The sequence below is a fragment of the Vicugna pacos genome, chromosome 2, assembly GCF_048564905.1.
Source record: "Vicugna pacos chromosome 2, VicPac4, whole genome shotgun sequence".
In the NCBI taxonomy this organism is placed as follows: Eukaryota; Metazoa; Chordata; class Mammalia; order Artiodactyla; family Camelidae; genus Vicugna; species Vicugna pacos.
The window spans coordinates 72,682,323-72,700,354 of record NC_132988.1 but is presented as its reverse complement, the minus strand read 5'-3'; the positions used below and the strand labels follow the sequence as shown (position 1 = coordinate 72,700,354).

General features: G+C 38.6%; 1 protein-coding gene and 1 long non-coding RNA gene across 9 annotated transcripts in view; one reads left to right on the top strand and one right to left on the bottom strand.

The window, feature by feature from the left end:
- The first annotated feature begins 6,843 nt into the window (after nt 1-6,843).
- The window catches only part of CCDC158 (coiled-coil domain containing 158), a 71,322-nt gene continuing 60,133 nt past the window's right edge, over nt 6,844-18,032 (top strand). For 6 of the 8 annotated variants that reach the window (XM_031689010.2, XM_031689020.2, XM_072942032.1 and 3 more), the window contains exons 1-2: nt 7,498-7,618; nt 12,598-12,640. The gene's annotated coding sequence lies outside the window, so the exon portion shown is untranslated. Of the gene's footprint in view, nt 6,910-7,497; nt 7,619-12,597; nt 12,641-15,460; nt 15,549-18,032 lie in introns of those variants that run through there. The other 2 variants (XM_072942027.1, XM_072942031.1) reach the window with 2 other exon arrangements.
- LOC140686866 (uncharacterized) lies at nt 13,054-15,373 on the bottom strand. Its single transcript, XR_012060832.1, has 3 exons — nt 15,071-15,373; nt 13,845-13,967; nt 13,054-13,345 (listed from the first exon to the last, which is right to left on the bottom strand). It is a non-coding gene; the product is annotated as an uncharacterized lncRNA (long non-coding RNA).

The window sequence follows — 18,032 nt, the reverse complement described above, 5'->3', positions numbered from 1 at the left end:
CCAGACACTGCTGCTGCCGCGGTAGCCACTTGCCTCATCTGAAAGAAAGAGTAAGGAAGGGAGAGGAAATGGATTAGGGCAAACAGAGGGACCGCAACCTTTCTGCACAATAAGCACTGCTATGCGGAATTCAGTTCACCACAGAGACCCAGCCAATCAAAACAGTCTTACAGTTGATAAAACGTAGACAGTTAGAAATACCTTACAGATGGCTAATTAGCAAGGAGTAGAAAAATAGTTAATAGAATAGCCCCACCTTGTTCCAATTAAACCAGAATCTCTGGGGGTGAAACTCAGGCATTGACTTTTTTTTTTTTTAAAAACGCCGGGCGATTCCGCTGTGCAGCCAAGTTTGAGAAGCAGTGCCCTGAGCGGTTTTGGTAAACATTTAAGTCAGTGTTAAGGTGACAGCACAAGGGCTTTATTTTGTTCACTAGAAGAAAATGCCAAGTAAAACATATGACCAGCCTCTCATCCTGAAATAGGACTCTCCAACCAAATTTCTGCTTGTCTGATTCAATACAAACAGGACGCAGACTTTTTTCTGTCTTTTAATTGTTATCTACTCCAAGTCTGTTTGTTACCCATTCTTTAAATGTAAAGAAATGTCTGGCAAGTAATGGGCACTCAAGGCGGAATGTTGTCCTGACTTCAGGTTAGCAGTGGAATTTTGTAATAATGCTATATAAAATTTAACATTAATACTGTTACTGAAGGCAAGTTTGTGTGCCCCCTGCACCATGAGGCCAAACAAACTGAAAAGTCGAAGTTTTGCAGGACCAAGCAGGGAGGACGGGGTGGTTCATGCCCAAGAAAACCCTGAATTCCCCAAAGGGTTTCAGCAAAGCATACTTAAAAGCCAGGTAAGGGTGGGGTCGCAGGGTACGTGATCAGCTCGTGCACAGTTCTCTGATTGGTTGGTGTGGAGGTAACCAGGGGGTCAACGTTATCAACCCCTAGGTGCCACGTGCTCTTGCTCATTAAGTAATTTCTTCCCTTTGGTGGTGGTATTAAGCATCTGGAAAACTCAGGAAATATTCAGAGAAGAGCTAAGGCAGAGGATATGGGGGAGGGGTCTGACCCAGGGAGGCCCCACAAGGTCCTGCTCGGTAACAAACTTTCTTTTATCCAGAAGCCTCAGCTGTCAAGTTATTGAAACAATTTAGAATTATTTCCAAGGGATATTTTGCTAAAACTTTTTCTGTTTAAAAGTATGTGATAATGGGAGGAGAGGATATTGTTCAGTGGTAGAACACATACTTAGCATGCACGAGGTCCTGGGTTCAATCCCCAGTACCTCCACTAAAAAAATAATAATAATAAATAAATAAACCTAATTACCCCCCCCCCAAAAACGTATGTGATAATGTCAGACATAGAAAACAAACTTCTGGTTACCAAAGGGAAAAGAATAAATTAGGAGTTTGAAAGTAGCAGATGAACACTACTGTATGTAAAATAGATAAACAGCAAGGTCCTATTATATAGCACATGATGTATTCAATATCTTGTGATAACCTATAATGGAAAAGAATCTGAAAAAGAATATATATATATATAACTAAATCACTTTGCTGTATACTTGAAACTAGCACAACACTGTAAATCAACTATACTTGAATTTTTTTAAAAGTATGTGATAATATGAATTATGTTGGAAACTGAGGTTTTGATATCAATTTAATTTTGGTGTTTGTACCTATAGTTAATGAAAAGTTAATACAACAGAGAAGCAGACATAATATACAAAGAAGTCTAGATAATATTTAATGTATAACAACACATGACAAGTATTATTTGCTTTTCAGTGGTGACTTCCTCTGTAGGGCTCAAAGACAAAAAAAAAGTAAAATCTCATTTTTATGTAATGATGCTATTTTAGTGGAAACAAAAGGTTTCATATACAAAATGAAAATATATGGTAAACACTGTCAGATTCTTAAGAGTAATTTATGCGATTTTCACTGGGTTTCCTTTTGCAGATTAATTTATAAATTAAGAATAAATGGTGAAATTTTGGCTTTTCTTTCACTGAGTTTTCAAATATGTATACTTATTTAAATAAAATCCTAAGTAAATAGTTTTTCTGAATATTGTTTTTTGTGGCAATTATGACCTTGGTCCTGATTCATTTTGCAAAAAATGGAATTTCACAGAATCAACATTTGATTTTAAAAGTAATGAAGCTAACAACAAAAGGCAAAGGAAATTAAGAACAAGGGAAGCAGTGAAGAACAGAACTCAGTGCTTGTAGACTGATGAAACCTCTCATTTACATCATCACCAAAAATATTTAAGTCATAAATATCTAATGAAAATCAAGATACAATCTAAAAAAAAGAACATGCAGAACTTCATTTGATGGATATTCAGTGTAGCAACTGATAGGCCAGGATTGGAATAACTTTTTTCCCCATCTTCCATTGCTCAGAATCAAAGAATGCATCCTTATTTTCAGAAGTAAGGACATAGAGGCCATGAAAAGGTTAAATAATCTGACCAGATGACTCCTGCAAGCAGCATAAGTGGGCATTAAGTTAAAATCATCAGACACTTAGGAATGGATTCTCAGTTTAAGGTAGGTCATTTGCATAATTCTGGCAAAAAGACAACTTTCTATGTAACCAACATTGCTAATTCATAAGGATAACTTCCGTTTGGGCATGTGATTTGGACCCAAACTCTAATTAGAGAATGAAATTGGACCCTCTTTCCTCTCCAGGGAGAGAAAAACAACCCTATTTCCTCAAGCTGCTGACAGTGGAAGGGACTAAGACCATGTCTTAGTATTATTATGAAAATGGATTTGATCTTGTAGACCCAAAAGGGTCTCAGGGACTCCACAAGATCCCCAAACTACACTTTGAGAATTGCTGCCTTAACCAGATACAGCCATACCTGAAGCTATCCCACTCTTACCAGCATGGTAAGCCTATAAACACATATGTATTTTTTCCTTAAACAGCTGGAGTTGGGTTTCTGTTACTTGCAACTACAAGCGTTCAGAGTAAACACAATGAAACCCTTCATGGATCTTCAGGGTTTAGGAAAAAGTTTAGGGAAGCTTAGTGTCGTCTCACAGAGGGGGCTTCGAAACTTGTTTTCTCTCTTTCTATTTCTTCCCGCCTTCTATCTGCCTCTGACTTAGAATTACTTCTACTCTTTTTTATCAAGTACTTCCTTCAAGAGAAATAGATCCAACGCAGCTCACAACTTTACTTTCTGTCTTTATATGAAAAATTCCCATTGTTGTAATTAAGTTCATGTTACTCTATTTCTGTGTTCTGTGGAGCGAGGGCAGAAAAATTTCTCAATCATATTGCCTCTTCTCTTTGTCTGGCGTGCCTGTACCAAACACTCTTTTAAATGTCATTTGCCTAATCACTCTTTTGACTTAGGAATTATGCATCATTCTATTTGTTAAGACCACTTAAGGGAAAATTAATCTGTTCATTTTCAAAATTCTCATTTCTTGATTTTAATTTTTCACAGTAACCCATATCTTTATCTCTTTTAGAATCTTAAATGCTAAAATGTGATTTTTTAACTTACTGGATTTTTTGAATGCCTTTAAATTTAATATTTCAAAGATTGAAAATGTCACAGCTCTGAAAATAAAAACTAAAGTCAGAGTGACATCTAGTGGTTCTTCTGGCTCACTAAATAACCATGAAAGTAACTGTAGACAACGTGTTGTTAAACTGTAGGTTTGGAAGGTTATTTAGTCTTTTTCAGAAAGAGCGTCTCAGAACCACTCAAATAGGCAGAAATCAACCTTATTTTAAAGTTTGCACAATTTCTCTAGGCAACCTTTCAGAACCAAAAAGAATCATCTCCACATTTGTCTCTTTCTTAGGACCGAGAAAAGCCTCCCCAGCTGACCTTCCCTCACTGCTAAATACTAAGAAACCTCACCTGAAAACAGCCACTTGAAAGAGAACTGAAAGCCCAAAGATTAGTTTAAAATCATCAGGATGCACCTGCTAGAACTTCGCCTGCAGCAATGTCATGGCTCTGCAGAATGTTGTGTTGAATACACAAAGTGGGATTCTCTGAGAAAGGAGGAAAGAGAAATGGATGCTGGGCATGCAGATTACAACATCTGCTTCACTAACCGTCCTAAGGACTGTCACAAACTATGAGAGCACAAACAATTCAAATCTTTCAGGAATGATGGAAATGTTGTGTCCCGATTGACACAGTAGCTTCACAGGTGTATACAATTGACCCTTGAGCAGCATGAAGGTTAGGGGCACAGATCCCCCCTCCACCCCACAGTTGAGAATCTGTATGTAAGTTTACAGTCAGCGCTCTGTTTCTTCGATTTTGCATCAAGGATTTAACCGACCACAGATCATGTAGCACTATAGTTTATTACTAAAAAAAAAAATGTGTAAAAGTGGACCTGCACAGTTCAAACACTTACTGTTCAATGGTCAAATGTATCCATCAAAGCTCATCAAATGGTATGCTTTTTATTAAATAAATGCAGTTTATTGAACAGAAATTATACCTTGATAAAGTTAGTTTAAAAAAACTCAAGGATTCCATCAACAGATGAATTTATAATACATAATGGAATTATTATAATATATATAATAATAATGGGATATTATTCAACCTTAAAAAGGAAGGCAATTCTGACACACACTACAACATGGGTTAAACTTGAGGATGCTCTGCTATGTGAAATAAGCCAGTCACTGAAGGACAAATACCGTATGATTCCGTTTATATGAGGTACCTTGAATAGTCAAATTTATAGAGACAAAAAGTAGAATGGTGGTTGCCAGGGCATGGGGGAACAGTGAATAGAGAGTTAGAGTTTATTGGGTACAGAGTTCAGTTTGGGAAGATGAAAAAGTTCTGGAGGCAGATGGTGGCAACAGTTGTAAAACAAGGTGAATATATTTATCTGAACTATACACTTAAAAATGATTAAAATGTTAAATTTTGTTTTGTATATTTTGCTACAATAAGTTTTTAAAAAGTATTTGTAAAAGGTAAAGAAACACTGAAAAGTATGACACTATGATTAATCAGTACATCACTTCACCATGCTGAGCATGGTTGTGGGTGAGTGTCACAAAAACTGCAGGAGGCATAAAGAATCAAATAATAGTAATACCCAATAGCAGAAACTAAATATTACATGTCTGGCAAACGTTGTAACTGTTATGGGAGTTATCATAGTAAGTTATTGTGTTTAAAAACTGGGAGAAACATATCCACAAATTTATTGTTTATTTCCTAGATGAGACATAAAGAATCTTCTTAATAAGAACATAGCTCAGCAGAAATAGCAGTGTTAAGATCTCAAACAATAGATTGCTATGATAAAGAACATAAGTTTTCTTTATTTTGGAAGAGCCAGAGCCAGCTTCAAAGATACTAGTGACAAAGGTGACTGGCCTTTATGGCAGACATAGCCTAGAGGAGAAAAGGCAATCTGCTTTATTTTATTAGTTATTTGTCTTCGATCTCTTACTTCTATCCCTTTTTTTTCATTCTTCTGTAAACAAAGAATTTATCCTCAAAAAAACCAAACAAATTCAATATCTTGAATTTTTTAAAAGCTCAACTCCTATCAGTGTCGGGGTGGGGGTGGTGCGGGGAAGACAAAGGGATACAGAGGAACATTCTGGGGAGACGGAAATGTTCTACATCTTGATTGGAGTGCTGGTTACTCAGTGTGTATATTTCTTGAAACTTAACCATCTGTACACTTAATATGAATGAACTTCATTGTAAGTGAAGGGTACATCAATAAAGTTGATTTAAAAAACCTCAATCAACTCTAAAGATTAAAAATATTCCTATACTTAGGATGGTATAGGAAAGTCTTTTAAAACTCGTTTCAAAAGTAACCCCAAATTAGAAATTGCTCATGTCCTCAGCTCCCCCTGTCAGGAAATGCTTCTAGAAATCCAATCACAAAGGCCCTGGGGAAGCAGGTGGGTCCTTCCCTGGTCTATTTAAATGTCCATATATCCCACACTTCCTTCTCTTCCCTGATTCACTTGTCTCCACAGCACTCACCATGGCCTAATATCTTAATTAGCACAGTGATTATTTGTGATCTGTCTCTCCCAACTAGGATGAGTTCCACGAGGGCAGGGTTTGGTCTGTTTTGTTCACTGATATTCCTGGCATGCAGTTGATGTTTAATAAATATTTGTTGAAATGACAAGAAAAGAAAAAGGAACTTTCTTGGTTCTCAGGGCCCACCATACAAATATTAAGACACCAACGGATATCACATATTAGGTAACTGAAAACTTTCCTTGCCATAGGAACACACTCAGGCTTTGATAGAATAAAACTTTAAAACAGAATAATTAAAAATTGCTTTCTGTCTAGCCACAAAACTTAAACCATTCATCTTTCCATTTAGTACTTACATTTCATTGCCTATAAAAGTGCTTGATTCTATAGGTAATCTTAGATCCCTCCGAGTCAATAAATGGAATAATTTAAATTATAAGTACGATAAACAGCAATCTTTAGTGGTACTTAATACTAATTTGATTAAAACTTATAACTGTATTATACAACTTAGGATTTATTAATATTTCCAATCAATTTACACATTAAAAAGTTTTTTGTAGGTGTCTGTATAACGTGACGGCTGACAATATTAACGCGACAGGTTTCATCTATCACATTAGGCGGTTCTGGATTCCTTCCATTTGAGCACTAATTTGGACAGCACCGGGAGGTTTGAGTGTGTAATCACACAATCTGATAAATTCTATATTAGAGATGACGACAGAGAGCAACCGAAGCACAGAGGAGGAAACAACTCTCCGGAGGCAAAAGGGTCAGCTACCCTGAGAATATATCTGAACCTTGGAAAACATTCCGGACAGAGGATCGGCATAACCATAACCGAAGGCAGAGGTGTAAAATGTGAATTCTGTTAAACGAGATAGTCAAAGGGGAACTGAGGGTGGGGTGGGGATGGAGGCAGCGTCAGAAGGCGGGGCAGGGGGGTTGGGGAGAGGCCTGACTGGCACCGCTAAGACTGGGCTTGACTCTTGGGGAATGGGTAAGAACTGGGGAAGATCATTGGAGGAACAACTTCAAGAATAGCGCGGGGCGTTCGGGTGTGGGGCAAGAGTAGGACGTGGAGACCGATGAAGAGGCCGTAGAGAGGCCTTGGAGGGCAGAGAGAGCAAGTAGAGGCCAGAATTAGGGTTGTTTCCGGGGTAGGGTTGGCGGGACTTGGTGCCTGCTGCGTGCACGCCGTCCCCTTAGGGCTCCTGGGGTGGGGGAGGAGGACGCGGGGGGTGTAAATGGCGCTCGGTTGCCCCGGCGACCGCGTCTGAGGGAGGAGTCGGGGGCGGCCCCGGGGGTATCCAGCACCCCTCCCCCTCCCCGGGCCTCACAGAGGTGCCCAACCGTTGCCCGTGCGGCTCGCGAGGAGCCGGCAGTGTCGGGAGCGCGCGGGAAGCGGCGCGGGGGTGGGCGGGGCAGCGTCCAGCGTCGCCGCCACCGAGGAGGAGCCGCCCCCGCCGCCGCCGCCGCCGCCGCCTGGTCGACGCAGGTGCGGCCGCCGCGCCCGCCGGCGCCCCCGCGGGGATGGGGCCGGTCTCTTAGGATGAGGCGTAGGTCGCAGGTACATGGGCGGGCGCGACCCGGGGACCGGGTGAGGGGTGGTGGGTCGTTCTCCGCAGGGCCCGGAGCAGCGCGTCTTCATTTCTGGAACCTTCCAGACTTTTGTGTTTGTTTTGCACATGGTAGATGCCTAATAAATGTGTCTTTACCAGAACGGACTGCTGTTTTCGGGGACGGTGGCCGAACTCTGGGACCAAAGGGCTCTGTGCACAGTATCCATTTCGGTAGAAATAACTGGGGATCCTGTCCCAACAGTACTGCTAACTCCTGTTCCTACTCCTGGCGGCCAGGGAGGAGGGATGGGGAAGACAGAGAGATAAAGAGGACGGGTAGCCTTGGACAGGCTCGTCCAGGATGAGGTGATAGTAAATGCTGTGCGAGGGCCCGTTCAGCTGGAGCCCGCCCTGGAAGTGACTGCAGGAGCCTGGCTCTGTACGGTTAATCGGCATCAGTCAGAAACAAGGAGTTCTCTGATGAGTGCAGCCTCTTCCGCAAAACTCTGTTCCAAGTCCCCACCGTGGTGGTTTTGTTCGTGCATCTTGTACTTTAAATCAAAGGAAAATGGAAGAAGAGTGAAGTCGGCGATTTCGTAGGCGGCTTCTTGCTTTATCAGCAGTTGATTCAGGAAGGAAAGTGCCAGTGCCTTCCACTATCTCAGAGATTAGCTGGGTGGGACTGTTTCTCTGTGTGTAAAGTCGTGGGGTGTGGGTAGGGGAGTGATGGGAGAGGTCTGGTCCTCCCACCTCTGTACCACGTTTATTGTCTTTTAATCTTGTACAGTTATCTTTATTTGTGTCATGGGTAAAATGGTTTTTATGCGATAGAGATATTATTACACAGCTAAATAGAGGGTAGAAATTGACAGTTTATTTGATATGTGCAAAGCCCTTACTGTTGTGTTTTACGAAGAGGATTCCGTGTTGACTATCTACTATGTTAGGGCCACTTACTGTAATAATCCACAATTCATTAAATAGGGCCTCTGTGAGCCATCTGTTCCCAAGCTAAATGGCCCCAAATTATATGGTATAGTAGGCTGAATAAGGGCCACTCCGAAATACCAGGTCCTAATCCCTGAAACCTGTAAATGTGATAAGGAAAAAGGGTCTTTTCTTACAGGATTAAGTCAAAGATCTTAAATGAGCAGATTATCTGGGTGGGACCTAAATGCAAACGTAAGTGTCCTTATAAGAGGAAGGCAGAGAGGAGGAGGCAGTGTGACCACAGAGACAGATTGGAGTAATGCCAACAGCTGCCAGAAGCTGGAAGAGGCCAAGAATGGATTCTATCCTACAGCTTCTAAAGGGAGCACAGCCCTGTGACACTGACTTTAAATTTCTGGCGCTGGAGATGTGAAAGAATAAATAGCTCTGGTTTTAAGCCACTAAGCTTGTGGTAATTTGTTACGGTGACTGTAGGAAACTATATGGTTATGCTTATAAGTCACATAGAATCAATCCTGTATTGATGAATATTTTAAAGTTCTCTAGCTGGGGCAGTGGCAAGTATAGTAGCAGAGACCATTAAATATTTTCCTGAGCCCTGTAAATCCTAAGGAAGAGATTTGAACAAAGGGTTTGATGAGAAGAGAAAATAAATTAGGTGCAAAAGAAAGAGGTAGTCTAGCACTTAAAGCAATTTTAAAACTTTCATTGTATTCCTATTAATACATCACTGTGTTTGCTCTAGTTAAGAGAATAAAGGTACAAAGTGACTTAAGCTTGGTCCTTAGCTAAGATGTTATTGAGTATCTACCATGTGTATATCAAATAAGAGTTGCAGACACCTGGGGATTGAGTTCCAGGCTCAATCCAGGGGAAAAGAGACCATGCAAAGGTGCTTCCATGTGAGGGGATGTTAAAATCTGGCCCAAAATAGCCTCTCATCATCTTGAAATGAAGACACTTTGGAATTTTCAGTGTGCAGGAAAAAACCAGGGGTTCAGATTTAATTGGTTAACTTCTGGGTACCAGGCAGCTAATTTGCACCCCGATTCTTACCCCACAAAGTATCAAAAAAATGTATATAGACTAGCCAATCAGCTTTCTTTTTGAACTGTTTTTTGAAGCATAATTTGCACACTGTAAAATTCACCAATGTTAAGTGTAGAATCCAGTGATTTTTCGTAAATTTTGAATTGTGCAATCATCACCACAATTTAGTTTCAGAACATTTCCATCATCCCATGAAGATCCCTGGCACCCATTTGTAGTCAATCCCCATTCCCAATCCACTTATGATCTCTGGCCTACTTTAGAGTTAGGTTTTAGTCCCTCTACTGCTACTCCAGTGGCCTCACAGCTGGTCCCTGCTTCTACTCAGTGTATTTCCCATCCTCCAATGGCTTTCCATTGCAATTAGAATAAATCCCAAAGTCTTTAGTATGGCCTTTTCAAGGTCCTGTGAGCTCTACCTCCTGCCAACCTCACCAGCAGCTTTTCAGGATAATTTAGGGAAGGAATTGGCAATAAGCACGGGGTTCCTTAGGACATAGTACCCAGTGGGCTGTCCATAAGCAGACCTCTCATCCTTCCAAGACTATATGCAGCCTCACCAGCCTCCTGCCTGTCAGTCAGTGAACACTGAGCCCTTCTCATCCCAGGACCCATGCACGTGGTACTTCCTCTTAGGATCTTCACCAGTCCTCTGCGGGGCTGAGTGCTGTTTGTCATCCAGCTCACATGTCACCCCAGAAAGTCCTTCCCTGACCTCCCCTAGCTAAGTATCCTCAACTCCTTTTCATCATTGCACTTGACCACTCTCCAGAATTGTATTTTTGATTTGTTTCTTTATTGTCTCTCTTTCTCTGTTAGAATATAAGATCTGTGAGGGTAGAAACTGGGTTGGTCTTGATCTTAAATAGCTCCAGCTCTAGTACTTATAGAAGCACTATTCATAGCAGCAATACATTGTAAACAGCAATAATTAATGATTACCAGATGCCTACTATGTGCCAGGCCCTGTGCACAGCGCTTTGTATGCATGAATGATTTAATTGAAACTTAACTACTTTTGATGAGGGAAGAGTTAGGGGAACATTTCCTCCAAATATAGCCCCCTACATTAAATTATATTTCTCAGAGGCATTGGGCAGTTTTCTTTCTCTTGTTGTTAAAATGTTAATTTTTAAAGATTGGATCAATGTACATTCCTACCAGCTAGCTAGTATTGAACCTCTTTCTCCACATCCCTAAAAACTAAACTACGAAAGTTTTTGCTAGGAAGAAAGGAGGAAGGAAAAGAAGGGTATAAATAAAAGCAGAGCCCTTAAAGAGCAGGACATGCTCAGGACACAGCAAGTAGACTTGGACTGGGGCACAGTATGTGTCAGGGAGTGAAAATGGAGATGAAGCTAGGAGGCTGGGTACACATGGTAGAGAGCTTTGAGTGCCAGTCTTAGTTCAAACCTTCGGCTTTGTGCAAAGTTAAGGCAAATGGCCCTGATTTTAAAGAAAGATTGTACGAAACTGAAACTAGAAGAATCATTTTGAGGTATTCTGTAGCAGTCTAGCAAGAGTTCATTAAAGCATGAAAGAATACAATAGGGCTAACATTAACAAAGTTGCATATTCAAAGATTCCTTCCTTATGATTGCATTGAAGTCTCCTTCACTGAGTTAGTTAAAAAATATTACAGAGATAGACTCAGCATAGTGTGGAGTGTGAATGGATGAAGAACAAATAAAGACTCTGAAATGCCTAACTTGGGAAGTTGAGTTTATGGCGTCTCTGAACACACCCTAGAAAACAGGTTAGGTGGGAATGTGAAGGGACCAGATTCAGGGTAAGATGAATTTAAGGTGACTGTAAACATACACGCAGAAGTGTTAAAGAACAGATGCTCATTAAAATTTATCTAGAGCCCCAGTTTTTTTTAGCAAAAGAGCATGAAACTTGCTGGAAGATGGAATTGTCCCTGTCTGGCTTGCTGGTGACTGAAATCACTTGTGAGAAGTCATTGTGGTTTTGGTCATCTATTTGCTGAATGTTCTCCATACAAAATCACAGAGTGTCCAGGTTGGAGACGATTTTACAGATCTTCTAGTCCAGCACTCTGCCCAAGAGAGGCCAGCCAGTGGTGGTTGTCATCCAAACAAATGCTCATCTACTCTCAGCTTGAACAGCTCGCAAGGAAGTCCACCAAGTATATATTTAACATGCTCTAGTTTTTGGAATGTCCATCTCCACCCTCAGCTAGAACCTACCTCCCTTTACTTCTGCTCATTAGTCCTAATTCTACATATAGAGTATTGTCATTCTATCTTTTTCAGTTGAGATATAATTGATATATAACATATCAGTTTCAGGTGTATTACATAATGTTTTCATGTTTGTATTGTCATTCATTTTTCTAGTGAGGCATCTGCTCATGTAGAGTCCCCTGAGATATTCCAGAAATCCTAGTTGTTTATCTTAGTTCCATTACTTAAAATTTATAGACCTATATCTGATTTAGATGGAAGTTCCTCTACCCAGTAACTTTTCTGACCAAGCACAAGATCTGTTTTCTGGTCAAAGCGTCTCTAAGCAGGGTAAAACAGTTTAAATGGTCAGAGACATTCAGGGATCTATTTAAGTCAGTATGAGCTGTACCTGGAGAAAGGTCAGATCTGGGAATGTAGATATGGGGGGCTTGTAGGTTTACTTGCTACGTTATCTTGATAATGTCAGTGAGACCTGTACCAACAAGATTGGCATTGGACCAGCAGGGAGCATATAATTGAACATGTTCTGATGTACAAACATAGCCTAGATTAAGTGCCATAGGCTATTAATTAAAATACATTTTCATATGCAAGATAAGCTGAAGAAAAAAGATTTAAAGTTTTGTTGCTGTTGCTGTGGTGTTTTAGGTGTTGTCAAGATCTTAAGTGATGAAAATGAACTTGTGACTTGATTGAACTTTTTAAAAATAATAAATTTCAGGTAATGAAGTATTAAATATTAAAAAGCAGATTTTAAAATATTTTATGTTTTTCAGGTGTTAATAGGATAAGTGAAAATAAGAATATCCAGATATTAAGGTATTTCTTATTTTACTTTTGGGTTATATTTAACAATTGTGAATATATACAGCTGATACACTAATCTGTATCTAATTTTAGAGCTTGAAGTCTTGAACTTGATGAATGCCTAGGCTGGAATATCTGAAATGATAAAATTACGAGGGATTTATCTCTGTGTTTTTCAAACTCTGCTCAGTGGAGCCTTCTGCAATCTATAAAGGTGTTTCAAGGGCAGAGAGGAGGGTGTGCAGTCTGGGATTTGAAGATTCAAAGAAAGGCTTCCGCTGCTTAAAAAAAGTTTGGAATGCAACAATAAATATATGTATGCTCATGTATAACTGAAAAATTGTGCTCTACCCTGGAAATTGACACAACATTGTAAACTGACTATAACTCAATAAAATAAAATTTTTTAAAAAAAGAAAAAAAAGTTTGGAAAGCACAACTGTAATCTCATTTAGTAATGATAGAAATTGAGGCTCAGAGATGTGAAAAGATTGCCCCTGCTTTCACAGGTAACCAATAACAAAATTAGGTTCCCTGATTCTGAGTGATGTGCTGCTTCTGTACTGCCTCCCTTCGAGATGGTATTATGTACTGATGAAGATGATCTTAAATAGAGTAATTCTATATTGCATTGTAATGGTCCCTGTATTTATTTACTCAATGCAGTTTCAATCTACTTTGCTGTTAGTGGACCTTTATGAAACTTACATCTTCTTCCTAGATAAATAAAAAGACAGAGCTATTTATTATGAGAAAGTGAGCTGGTATACACTACTTAAATTATAAAGACAGCATTGTTATTTTCATGTTTTACTATCCCATTGTGTGGCACTGTGTACCTATAGATTGAGGCAAATACTGTATGGGGAGACTGAGTGACTTATCTCAGTTAACTCTTACTCTTTTAAGGTATATATTCTATCTCCATCTTATAGTCTTACAGAGGTTAAATATTGTCCTCAAGGTCACAGAGATGGTAGATCACAGAGCTAGGATTTGAACCCTAACAGTCAATGACAACATCTAGAGAGAAGGAATGTGATTGAGAAAGCAGATACCGGGAGTGATGTGAAGTTAATAGTAACAATTAGCAATAACTCAGGTTGTAAAGGGTGGTCAGCAATAACTCCTCATTGCATTTCTGAGATTGTACCAGCCCAGATATGTGGTGTTTGGATCAATCTTGGGGTACCTGAGAATTTCCAAGAAAACATACCTGCAGACTGGTTCTATGAGAGTATGAACCAGTTTTACAAAATCACTAGTCTCAGACTTCTGTGAAATGTGGAGTGGTTCAGCATCCTAGGGGCTTCAGTCATTAGTTGATGAATCCAGGAACCTAAGTATAACACACATTATAAAGGAATCTTTCCTGATCAAAATAGAGCATAGATTCTAAATCGACTTACTACGGAGATTGTCACGTTCTACCCCAGTCACAGGAGAGGTCCACCTTAAGTAGCCACAAGGAAAGAAGGCAAGGTGAGGACTGTTCACATCAGGGAAAGTACAGGCGCACCGTCACCACAGCCTTTTGGAAGCCAAGGAGAAGGGATAAGAACCCAGGAAATACTTCTAAGCCCTGTAGGTGAACTGTGTAACAAAAAGTAAAGCCCACAGATGATTTTCCTCCAAAAGTCCTCTTTTTGTGGTCTGTGGTTTCTAAAGCCTTTTCTGCAACATTTCAATTAAATAACCAGAGTAGAATCTTTACCTTAGCTAGTACCTGTCAGAAATTTAAGGCTCCTTTCAGTGTGAACCTGTCCATAATGTTAGATCAGGCAGAATTGTTCTTAATAATCTTGGGCATACTAGAAGAGGCCAAGATCTCATCTGTGTACTTCACTCAGAGATTTAAATCAAACACATGTAAGTTCATGTTATGATCCCCAAATCAAAAAGTGCAGCATTTTCACAGTTTTTCAACTTACTGAGGCAAAAAGACCTTCCTTTTTCCAGGAATCCTTAGTAATTTAGTAAGTTTTATGCTTGAGAATAGGAATAATGTTTCAGTTCTTACGGTGTAATGAAAGTAGAGAAACACAGAAAGATATGACCATATATTCAGTCTAAAATAGTGAAAAATCTAGATTGCAAATACTTCTAAAGAAAAGCTTCATTACCCTAAGGTACATAAAGGAATGGCAGCATTGGCAAATAGAGGTGCTAAGCCTCTTTACGGATAAATGGTGGTTTTAAACTCTTGTTTAATAAGCCTATGCTGTCTTCTTTAAACTGTTAATTTTCCAAGAAAAAGATTTCCCTCTGAAGACTGCAGCTCTTCAATGGCCTACCACCAGTCATTGGATACTGAATTAATGAGTTTATCGTCATTATCTTACGCCAAAGTAAAACATGGTTTTAATATGGAATATTCCAAAGTCAGACCTTTTCCTTTCTTCTCTTTTCTCTTCTCCAACTTCTAGTTCCCACTCAGCTTACCTTGCTTGTAGGTTCCGTTTTCTTCCTGATACGACTCTGGTATCAAGCAGAGGGCGTTAGTGTGTGGTCCCCCAGCGCTGGACTACGATTCTGCCTGTCCTGTTCATTCCTTCATGCTTTTGATCTTTCTGTAATTTATGGTAATAACATTGTTTAGTAATTTACATCTTCTTAGTGTCTTTCATCACCCTGAAGAATCCCCAAATGCATTATTTTAGTGTTTAAGTTACTTAGCAAACATTCATGATAAAACTTGTTTAAATGAGAGTTTTTTTGTTCCAAACAGCAGTTTCTTCTATTTAGAACGTTTAAGTTGCCTAGCGGTCTTGAGTAACATTCCATTTGTTATAATTCTTTATGGAATGTCTCCCTACCTACTGCTTATTTCCTAAAAATGATAGCACGAAACATATTAAGGTAGAATTTATCTAATTGTAGTTTTGACAGATGGCACCTCAGTAATCTAAAGAGAAAAACTGTGAGTGAAATAAAAAGGAATTCTATTCCAAAAAAACTTTTTAGCGCACAGTTTTTTTTAAAAAAATTTAACACTGTGCTTACATTGTGAATTAATGTAAAAATGATAAGCAGTATGTTATATGTGATCTTTTTTCCATCGTTTTGATGATCCTTGCCTATATCTAGTTTTTTAAAGAATCAGGATTCTGATTCATTAATTTGATGTGTTGTTTTTCTGTTTTCTTCATTAAGAAGAAAACCATGTGCTTTCTTTTGTTATACTCTTTTCTCCTACCTTTTTGTGTTAAAAATCATTCACTTATTTTCATTCTTCTTTTAAAATAGAAATAGGTGTTTAAATACCTGAGGTTAGAAATTTTCCTCTTTGCTTTGCTTTAATGTATCTCAGATTCTGATATATGGTGTTTTCCTTGTCATTATTTTTCAGAGATTTAAAAATTTATATTTTTATTTCTCTTATTACACAAGGGTTATTTAATTGAAGGCCCTTTAATTTCCAAGTGAAGAGAGCTTTTTGCTTTTGAGTTTTAATTTCTAGTTTTATTACATTGTGACTAGAAGAGGGTGTTTGTAACATTTCTACTTTATGGAACCTACTGATCTTTTATTTGTGCCCTAGAATATGATTGGTTTTTATGAATATTCCATGTGCAATTGAGAGGAAGGTATATTCTCTGTTACCCAAGTGTAGTGTTCAATATATATCTAAAAAGTCTACTTTAGTGATTATTTCATTTAAATCTTTTATATCCTTATTTAATTTTTTGGCCACTTGACTTACTGAATGGCCTGTTAAAGTCTCATTTTTACTGTGTTTCCAGTTCTTACTACATCTAAGTGGTTGTTGTGTTAAATGGTACATAGGGTCAGAAGTAGTGTATCTTTATTGTGGATTGTGGCTTTTAACTTTCAGTGCCCTTTGTCTTATTTAATACCCTTTAGCTTGAAGACTACTTGGTTTGGTGTCGGGATTTTTTAAAAAAAATTTTATTGAAGTGTAGTTGATTTGCAATGTTGGTTTCAGGTGTATAGCATGATGTCAGGATTTTAACCGGTGCTTTCTTATTGTTTTCATTTGCCTGGCAGATGTTTGCCCATCACTTTATTTGTAATCTTTTTGAATCATTGCCTTTTAGTGTCCTCTGTGTACAGCAGAGTTGAATTTTTTCAAGAGCCAATTTGAAAATCCTTTTCTTTGAATAGGCGAGTTAAGTCCCTTTGGGTTTATTGATATGACTGCCTAAATTCTGTCACATTATTATTACATTATTATCTTATGGTGTAATTACTGCATGTGTTATATTTACTATGTCTATTTAGTATTTCTTCTTTACTTTTTCTAGTAGTTACGTTTGCCTTAATGCTGTCTATGCTGCACTTATAAACCCTTTTTCTTAAGAAAGTAAGAAACCCCTTTTGCTTTTTGTCAAATTTAAATGGCGTTCTTTACAACCAGCGGTCTTCTACCTTCCCTTTTGTTCTCTCTTCCCATCTTTAGTTACTTCTGCTCTCCTTTGTCACATATATAATATTGATATGTTATTCTTCAGTGCCATTGCCCCACCCATGTTTTAGTCTCAGCTCTGCAGCTGAATATTTAAATGATCATCATCAGTCTTTTTTCAAAGTTTTCCCAGTCATCATTTAAAAAAAATACTCACTCATCCTTACCTGTTTTCCAAATTTTGCTTTGAAAAATTTAAAACCTACGGAAAAACCAGAGATTTTCACCAGTTGTTACCACCTTGCCACATTTGCTGCTCATCTACTGGTTGGAGGAAGCTTCACCCCCTAGTAGGTTCCCTGGAGGGGCACCTGTGTACCATGTTCTGGCACATTCAAAACTGCTTTTCTGTGGCTTTGAATCTTTTGAAGGAGGTGTTGGCTGGACATAATGTCCTTAATTGTACTCTCTTTCCTTATATTTCTTGAAAGCACTGTTTTACTGTTGTCCTGCTTTGTATATTGTTTTTGAATAATTTGATACCATTCTAATCTTCTTGCCTTTGTAAATTATTTCATCTTTTTTTGCCTGAAGACCCTGAGAATTTTTTCATAATCTTTAAAGTCTTAATATTGTTTTATTAGGATGTATTTCAGAGTTGATCATTCTTGGTTGATTTTTCCCTAGTATGAAAAATGTGTAGATTTGAGTCTTTGCTTTATTTTAGGAAACGTCCTTGGTTTATAGTTTTAAACAATAGTTCTGTTTCATTGCTTTGATTTTTTTTCTTCAGGGACACCAACCTCCTTTGCCTGTTTCCATCTCATTCACTTGCTCTCTCACCCTTTTTTCTTCTGTATCTCAGTTTTCATCTTCTTGGTTGTTTTCCTGACTTTCTTCAGTGTCTTTGTTAAGTTTACATCATGTCTATCCTCCCTTGTACTTTGTAATTTGGTCTTCATTTCTGATATAATTTTGTCTTTTTTTTCCTCTTTCTTTCATTTAATCAACTCTCATTTTGTTTGCTTGTTTTGTTTC